The sequence below is a fragment of the Molossus molossus genome, unplaced genomic scaffold (assembly GCF_014108415.1).
Source record: "Molossus molossus isolate mMolMol1 unplaced genomic scaffold, mMolMol1.p scaffold_m16_p_6, whole genome shotgun sequence".
NCBI classification, from domain to species: Eukaryota; Metazoa; Chordata; class Mammalia; order Chiroptera; family Molossidae; genus Molossus; species Molossus molossus.
Window position 1 is genome coordinate 19414411 of NW_023425399.1, and position 9208 is coordinate 19423618.

Here is a 9208-nt window from a genome sequence, read left to right on the forward strand (position 1 = left end):
TAAGAAACAAAATAAATAAATAAATAAATAAATAAATAAATAAACAAACAAACAAAATAGGAACAGACTCATAGTATGAGAGAACAAACTAGTGGTTGTCAAAGGGGAAAGAGAATTAAAAAAATAAAAAGGCAGATGGGTTCCAGGGTCCCAGGCCCTGAGCCCAGCTCTGTGTTCATGAACAACTCACTTTCAGCCTTGGGACTGCCCTTTCCTCTGCCCTGAGTCAGTCTGCTAGTGCTCACCCCACCCTGCCCTGGAATGACCAGGTGAAGGGGGGACAGACTAGCTCTGGCATGTCATCGGAACTCAGTGCCTGTGACACACAGGTCCTGGCTCCAGAAGCTGGGCACAGGAGGGGCCCCCGATGTCTTCAGCTCAGTCCCCTACTCCTGGCGCTGAGGAGCACACAGCCTCCTGCCCTTCAGGGACTGGGCACTGGGGTTTCACGGGAGCTTGGGCACCGCCAGTACCACTGTTTCACAGAGGAGAACACTGAGCCCCAGAGAGGCTCGAGGACTTGTCCAAGGGTCACGGCGGGGTCAAGACTCCCGACATGCTTGCAGAGCTGTGGCTTGCAGAGGTGTTCAGGCTGGCAGGAGAGGAGGCACCCGCCCCACTGAGCCGCCTCATCCCCACAGGGCCCATGCTCCAGGCTGCACACTGGACAGCTTGGACACCGGCCCTGACACAAACATGTTAGGTGACCTTTGCCCCCTCTGGGCCTGTCCCCCCACTACTCGAAGATAAGAGTGCTTGAACTGAATCAGAAAAGACAAACAGGTTTTCTCTCCCACACCAGCTCCCCACAGTGTGCACGGTGCCTGGGGCACTGCATTGAGAAGGAAAGGGGTCGCGTCTTTCCCGGGGGAGGGACAGGAGTGGCAGCCTGGGTGCCAGAATACACCCTGCCTGCATCAGAGAATCACCAGCCATGGCATCCCTGCCACTCCCCCCCCACCCCCCCAGGTTCTCTAGTTCTGCGAGTCCATGAGCCTGAAAGCCACGTCCAGTAACCCTCAGGGTCCCACCTTGCCCCATGGGAGGCGTGAAACATGTTGAGCCTCCGTCTGAGGAGCACCCAGGGCATTGGGTGCTGTGGCCTAGGACAGCTCCCCCCGCTCTGAGGCCACTGAGCCCAGTGGGCCCATCTCCACAGTTACACAGCCTGTTGCCTGGCCAGCTACCCATCACCTTCCCTCCCCTGTAACGGCTTCCTACAGATGACCAAGCTTGTGTTCAGTGTGAACCGAACAAGAGTACAGAGTGTGAATGAGGGCACAAAGGACTACACTGTGGGTGATGTGACGAGAGGCCTCCTCTCCCCCTCCCTCCCCTCCCTCCCCTCCCTCCCCTCCCCTCCCCCTCCCTCCCCTCCCTCCCCCGCTGGTCCTGGCTAGAGGGGAGAAGCAGGCATCTCTGGGCACTCTCCCACTCTTCCTCCATTTGCTCTTCACTCTCACCTGAGAGGGGGCTGTGACCCCCGTATAGCAAACAAGGACACTACGCCTCAGAGAGGCTCAGTGACTTCCCTAATATTATCCGGGGCAAGGCTGGGACTCCGGCATGTTCCAGAACCCAGGTGTTTCTTCTTCCTAGACAAATGGCCATCAGCTGGGCGACATGGTGAGAAGAACACCACACCCGTGGCTCAGAACGACCACTGATCCCGCCCAGCAGGCCCTTCCCTACGCTGCTGAGGGATCCTGACTGTTTACACGGCCTCACTTGGTCTCAGCGTCCTCACCTGTGCCATTGGGTAGTAAGTCTCTGTCTGCTCTCTTGGGGCTCCCACACAAACCCCTACCCTGCCCCTGCTTCTAGTGCCTCCCCTTGAGAACACACTCAAGAAAGAATGAGTTCGGGGCGGGGCTGGGGTCTAACAGCCGCCACCTCTAACCCCCGTCTGCGGGGGGGGGGGGGCACCCCAGGGGACCCCGGGGGGGAGGACCCCTGTGGACTAGAACGCTGTCCTCCAGCCACACGAGGATGTAGTAAAGCCGAAAAGCTGCAACCCACCAGCCTGTAAATGTGCTTTTGGTTGGCTTGCAGTGTTGTTTTTAAAAATTCTGACTTTGTTGCCAACATTTAAAAATAGAGAAGTTTTATATAAAAATCCAGATTTCCAGCTTCTCTGGAAAAACTAGAAGCTCTGACAAGTCTGCTTTGAATTGGCCGCCCCAGGCAGACGTTGGGAAGTAGAGACCTGTTCTCTGTCCACTCACGACATGGCTGGTGACCCCTGTCGGCGTCTGAGTTGGCCTCCCCTGGAGCCAAGGCTAAGACCTTAGACTCTGGAGTCAGGCCACGCAGGTCAGTCACAGCGTGTAGCTCAGCTACAGTGTGACATTGGACACTTCCTAACTTCTCTGGGCCTGCTCCCTCGCTGGCAAAGTGGGGATTCCCACCGTACCCCCTTCATATGGATGCTGCAAGGCTTCAAAGAGCAAATGTATGTAAAGCTACTGCTCTGGGTTAACCTGCTGCCGGGCACACAGCACTCAGTAAATGACAACCATGGTCATGACCACCACTCTCTCCCAACAGAGGCCAAGAAATCAGAGGCAGCAGCCACAGCGGTACTTGATGCCCTCCCCACCCCCTCTGGCCCATCCTGGAGCTCCCCCTCGGCTGCACACTCCTGCCTGGGTGATGCATCCAGAAACAACAGATCAATAGCCACCCAGCGCTCCAACGCCATCACTGAGGCCAGTGAGTTCAAGCTTTTTCCCCCTTTGGGCATTGGGCAATTTACCATGTGACATTAAGTGAGTTCTTTTTCTCTCCTGGAATCTTGGTTTCACCAACTGCAGTCTCTAGTCTCTAAGTTTCCTTTGAACTCTGACATCTTAGGAGGTTTGCAGATGGGCAGGCAGTGAAGGGCAACACCTCACACTGCGGGAATGAATTAATCAGAAGGCATTTGGCTACAGGGGCAGAAACTGTAGCAAAGGGGTTTAAAGGAAAAGGCACAGTATTTGTCTTTCTGTGATTGGCTTACTTCACTCAGCATAACATCCTCATGGTTCATTCATGTTGTCACATGTTGCAGAATTTCCTTTTTTAAAAGCTGAGTAATATTCCATTGTGTGATGGACCACATCTGCATATTCACTCGTCTGTTGATGGATATTTTGGTTGTTTTCCCAACTTGACTATTGTGAATAGTATCAGATATCTAAACTAGTCAGATTCATAGAATCAAAAAATAGAATGATAGTTTCCAGTGTCTGGGGGAGGGGAAAAAGGAGTTACTAACCAATGGACACAAAGTTTCAGTTAAGCAAGATGAAAATCTGATGTATAACATTGTACCTGCAGTTAACACTATTATATTGTAAGTTTAAAATCTGTTGAGAGGGTAGGTATCATGTTAAATGTTCTTAACACAATAAAGTAAAATCTAAAAAAAAATGTATCGTATTGGCTCATGTAAGAGGAAGCCTGGGGACTATGGGTTGTAGGTAGGGCTGGATCCAGGTGCTCCAGTGATGTTGGCTCTCTAGTTCTCAGCTCTCAGATTGGCCTCCTTCTGTGTTGATCATATCCTCTTCTCTGATGTAAGAACATTTGTGGGTTTGTTCTTTTTTTCATGGAAATAATAAGGCCTATTAGGCCCAACTGAGAGTCCTCTAGCATCATAACTCCAAAAGCAGGTGGCATCCTTCTGCATCTTCTAGAAGAAGCATCCCACAGAAGATGCCAAGTAGCCTAGCTGGAGTTGTGTGTCTATTCCTGTGGGTGGAAGGATAGGAGTAGAAATGGTCTTCCTAAGGCAAGGGAGGCCTGGCAGCAGGAGAGAGATGAAGAGAAAGGAGGTGCGCAGCCAACAGTAAGAGCAGCCAGTGCCAGAGCCTTCTGAGATGGAGGGGGATCTTCCAATCAAGGAAGCATTCATGCACTTAGCTTGGAGCAAGGCGGTGCTGAATCACCAGCAAATGATTCTAGCCTGAGAAGCAACCAGAAAAGCACTGCACACCAGCAGACTGACACCAAGAGCCAGCTGTGTGTGTGGTTCTGGCTGTGAATGTCACAGGGGTCAGAAGGCTTGTGAGAAGCCTCTGGTGGCTGAGGAAAGGGCAAGGATGGAGGCATGAGATGATGTGTTAGAACTTAAAATCTGGAGAGAAAAGACTGAGAACAGATGTGAAAGGTAGGAGTGGGCATGGATTAAGTGGGGCTGAGGAAAACATGGTTTTGACTGTGGCCAAATACAAAATAAAAAAAGCACAACACACTATGAAAAACCAGCACAAAATAGAGGTTAATGTAGATTTCATCTTGAGACAGGAATGGACTTTTAAGCATTAAAGCAATGAGAATAAATCAAATCAAGAAGAACAAGCTCAACATATTTGACACAAAAAGGAAAGCACACGCTTCAAAACAGCATCAAATTAAAAGGCAAATTGGAGGAAATATTTCTAATATTAAGATCTATTATAAGATAAATGCATATTTAAAAAAAAACAACATAAAGATCCAACAGAAAAATGAGTAAAGGACATAAATGGACAATTTCCAAAAGACAAATGAACAATGAATGGCGTAGCCTTCTTCATTTAAATGCACTGCTGGCCGGTGTGGCTCAGCAGGGTCATGGGTCCATCCATGGCCCTGTTGGGGCACATTCAAGAGGCAACCAGTCGATGTGTCTCTCTCACATCGATGTTTCTCTGTCTCTCCCCTACCCCCTCACTCTAAAAATCAATGGAAAAAATAACCTTGGGTAAGGATTAACAAAAATTAATTAATTAAAAGTAGTTAGCACAGAGACCCCAACCCCCCACATCCCTTTCTGTACCTTCAGGTTGCTAGACTTCGGGTAGAACAGCTTACCGACCGCCAGGGGCAGCTGAGGCAGAGATGGGCAGGCATTCAATCAGCCCCTCAGAGGCCCCACATCTGGCAGCGGCTTTCACTAAAGCAAATGCCTTTGCAAACTCAACAGCAATTCTGGTAGGACGGGGTGGGAGAGGACTCTACTCAGGTGTACCCCAGACTGGCAGAAGCAGCCTGGTTCTGGACCAGATGGCTGTCCCCCTCCTCCCACATCCAGATGCCAGCTCACCTGAGCCTGGTTAGTCTTGTGCCCACAAGCCAGATACGAACACCAAGAGTCTGGGAAGAAACATTAGCAAGCTGTCACAAACCAAGAGGCCAGTGGGGCGTGCCCAGCACCCTTGTAAGTGGCTGACATTGCCAGTTGTCAGCTGGCAGCCTCAGACCCACTCGTAATTATCACAGATTATGTAACTGTCCTTATTAAGGAGTGCTGCGTGGCGGCAGGGCAGTGCTGGACTCGGACAGGTGGACTGCAATTCTGGCTCTGAGACCCGCTGGCCTGTGCCGCACCTCTCTGAGCCTCGATTTCCTCATCTGTACGACGAAGAGTGCTAAGACCTTTCCGGAAGACCCTGTGCCCCTCCTGAGCGATGGACAGAAGGGTCACAAATGCCCAGTGGCGAGGGGAGAGTAGCGCTCCATGCTAGCTCAGAGTAACACCTCCAAGTCCATGACAGTTCTGTGGGGGAAGTGGGTGCATGAATGATTCTGGACCAGCACAAATTAGAAACAGAGGCTTCACATATCCTCAGCTCTCTGTGAGTCACGAGAACACCTGGACTTCAAGTGGGACCTTCCTCATTGCCAGTGGCAGCAAGACCACCCACACAGGTGCTGATGGTTCGACTACAGGTATCATGGCCCTCTGCATCACCCACTCCTTGGCAACAGAGCCCTCTTGAGTCCCCATACCCCAGATTCTTATGACAGCCCTCCCAATCCTTCATTATTGCCCCACCTGCCCAAGGGCTGACAGATCCCACGATGGACAGCAGAGAGGGGACTCCTGAGGCGGGGGTACCTGCAGGAGTCAGTATTCTGTTCAGATTCTGAGACTTCAGAGAAGTAGGGGTTATCAGGCTAGAGGGCCCTTGAAAGACATCCAGTCCATCCCTCCGTGAATCATGAATACAGCCCTGTGCACTCCCGATACCGCTCTGATCACTGTCGCCTCTCACCGGGACTACTGCGCTAGTCTCCTTATTGGGGCCCTTGCTTCCACCCATCCCCGTGCAGTCTACATCCACCACAGCAGCTTGTGAGCCTGTTAAAACAAGTCACTTTTCTGCTTCAAACCCTCTCAAGGGTCCCCATTTCACTGAGTAAAATGCAATGTTCTTATAACAGTCCCTAAACCCTGGATAATCTGATCCCTCTTGTAACCTGATTTGCTCCTGGTCCAGGGCCTTTGCAGCTACTGTTCACTCTGCCTGGAACGTTGTTCCCCCAGATACCCACACGGCTCACTTGCTCACTTCTTTCCTCTTTGCTCAAATGCCGCCCTATTTAAATTGCAACATTTCCCCTCACCCTGCCAGGACTCTAAATTTCCCTTATCCTGCTCCATCCCCCCCTCCCCCCAGCATTTCTTACAACTAACACACTCTATAATCTACTTAGTATGCTATTGTCTGCCCCGTCCCCCAGAATGTAAGCTCTTTGGCAGGTACTCAGTATTGTTGGGTGACGAAGAAATGGAGCTGACCTCTGCCTCCCTGTAACTTATCCGAGAGCCCCGCTATGCACTGAGGGGTGCAGGGACCTCTTCCCTCTGCTCCCGCTCTCAGCCTCTCTGCTCTTTGGTGAAGGTCCTGCATTTTGCGCCCACTGCTTCTCACGTGACAGCTCCCTCTCCTCAAGATGTAACTCCATCTGTCAGCATCCCCCTAGAAGTGTAGAGCCCAGACTTGAAGCAGGTAAAAATGTTCAGACGGAGACATGTTCAGACGCTGCTTTAAATCTGGGCAATGTGGGGAGGGAAGAAAACAGACAAAAGACCCAGGAAAGAGAGCTGAGGAGTCTTTCAAGCAGGCCAGTCTGACATTGCCAGCCGGCTCCATTGAGGAGCCCGTTCTCCTCCTCCTTCGCCCCACCAAGCATTTTAACTGGCAGCCCGAGGACCCTCAGGAACCCTCACTGGAGGAGAGCACCGGCTCTGGACACAGGACAGAGGCTTGGCAGGTGGGGGGGGGGGCACTGGACACTCCCCTCCCCACTACAGCAGGGACCAGCTGACATTTCTGCTCTCACCCCACCATCTCAGCAGGGAGGCCAGACCACAGCAGGAGCCGAGGGCTGGAGAGAGAATGAGCCCTCAGATATGCTGGACATAGAAAGGTCTAGAAGGGTTTTAATGAAAACAAAGCCTGCTTGGGCCAGATGTGATAAACTGAGGTGAGGCAGGGCCGTGGTCAGCAGGGGACTGAAGAGAAGAGGGGACCATATTGCCCCCAGGATTCACAGGTGGTTCAGGTGAGCTTCCTGGCTCCGCTGCTTTAAATCTGGCAGACATGACTGGGTGATGGCCTTGCCCATAGCATACACCCTGCCCCCATCTCAGTGGGGGATGGCACCTCAGTCAAGCCAAACTCTGATTAGTTGAAGAGACCAATATGTCACAACACCCTGGGAATATTAAATAATATTTGCAAGGGGATGACGTTGGGAAAATAATTACCGATGGCAAGAGGCAATCAGCAGCGGGGATCTCCTCCACTGCTCAAGTGGTGAGAAATTAGCCAGAACGGGGCTCTGAGCAGCGAGGGCTTGTCACGGGGACAGTGGAAGGGCTTGGAAAGTCACTACCTCTGCTGATTCTGTTAATAGGATAAAGCAGCCTTGCAAATAAGAGCCAGGCCCCAGGAGGCCTGCATTTGAGGGGATTTAAAAATCAGGCCAGGTCCTGCCAATAGCTTCGCTCTCAGATGTTAGACCTGCGAGAGAGCTTGGAGATCAGCGGTGCCACTGGTTCTCTTTGGAAGGTTTCTGCCTTCCGAACACACTGTAAGTATTAAGCAATAATTCATTTGTTTTCACATTTTTTATTCATCAAAGACATGGAGCAGACCGCCAGCTGGGACGAGCAGAAGACACAGGGTGGACGTCACTCCAGCCCCAATCAAGAGACCTTTTTGACAGCCCAGCCATATTATCCCATGTAGACGTAGTTTCCCTTCTGAAAACACTTAAAATAACACAAGGGTCCACTTTTAAATACCCGAGGGAGCCTGGAGAATCTATGCCAGAAACCCCAAACCCAGGCAAACTCTCTAATTTTATACAGAAACAGACTAAGGCCCAGGGAAGGTACATGGCTTGCCACAGGTCACACAGCCGGCTGTCGACAGGGCCAAGGCTAGATCTGGGGAAGCAGGGACTGGACTGGGGAGTAAGTCACAGCGGTGCAGGTGGTGGCTGAGCATGGGCTGTGGACACCAATAGCCTGGGCTTGACTCTTGTCCTCAGTTTTTGCCTGTTGTGGGACCCTGGCAAAATGGCAGAAGCTCTGAGCCCATTTTCATATCAGCAGGACAGTAACAGTACTTAGCACACATTGTGGTGAGATTAAGTGAAGTATGAGAACAGAACACTTAGTAAATAGTAGCGACTGTTTCTTCACCCCTGCTTGTGTGTGGTGCCGGTGGGGGTGGTCTGTGTAGACCTAAGATCAATAAGCTTGGAGAACAAAGTCACATGACCCAACTTCTAGGTGCTGCCCTGACCATGCCAGTGGGAGACAAATTCTGTCCCAAAGGAGCTCTGGGTACTCAATTGTAATGCTGTCACTTCTAGGTAGTTACTCAAAACTGAGGGTACCTCAGAACCCAGGCCATATCCACATTCACTGCCTCTCAATCCCTGCAGGGTTGGACTTGTGAATCTGCACTTTTAAAAATTGTTAATGAAATGTAATGTACACACCATTAAATTCATCACTTTAAAGTGTACATTTTCAGAGATTTTAACTATATTCATAAGGCTGTGCAACCATCACCCCTAATTCTACAATCTTTCATCACCCCAAAAAGAAACCCCGTACTCATTTGCATCACTCCCATTCTCCCTCCCTTTCCTGACAACCACTAATCTGTCTGTATGGATCTGTGCACTCTGGACAATTCAAATGAATGGCATCATATAGCATGTGTCCTTTTACGTCTGGCTTCTCTCAGCACAGTATTTCCAAAGTTCATCCATGGTGTGGCCTAGATCAGGACTTCATTCTTTCAGAATCTACACTTTTAACAAGCTTGCCAGGTAGTTCTGATGAGTGGGCTTTGGGGAGGAAAAGAATAGCAAATTCACACAAGGTGAAACTTCTTATAAGATGCAGGGCCCCTCAATCCTGCCAGGTGTGCCTGTT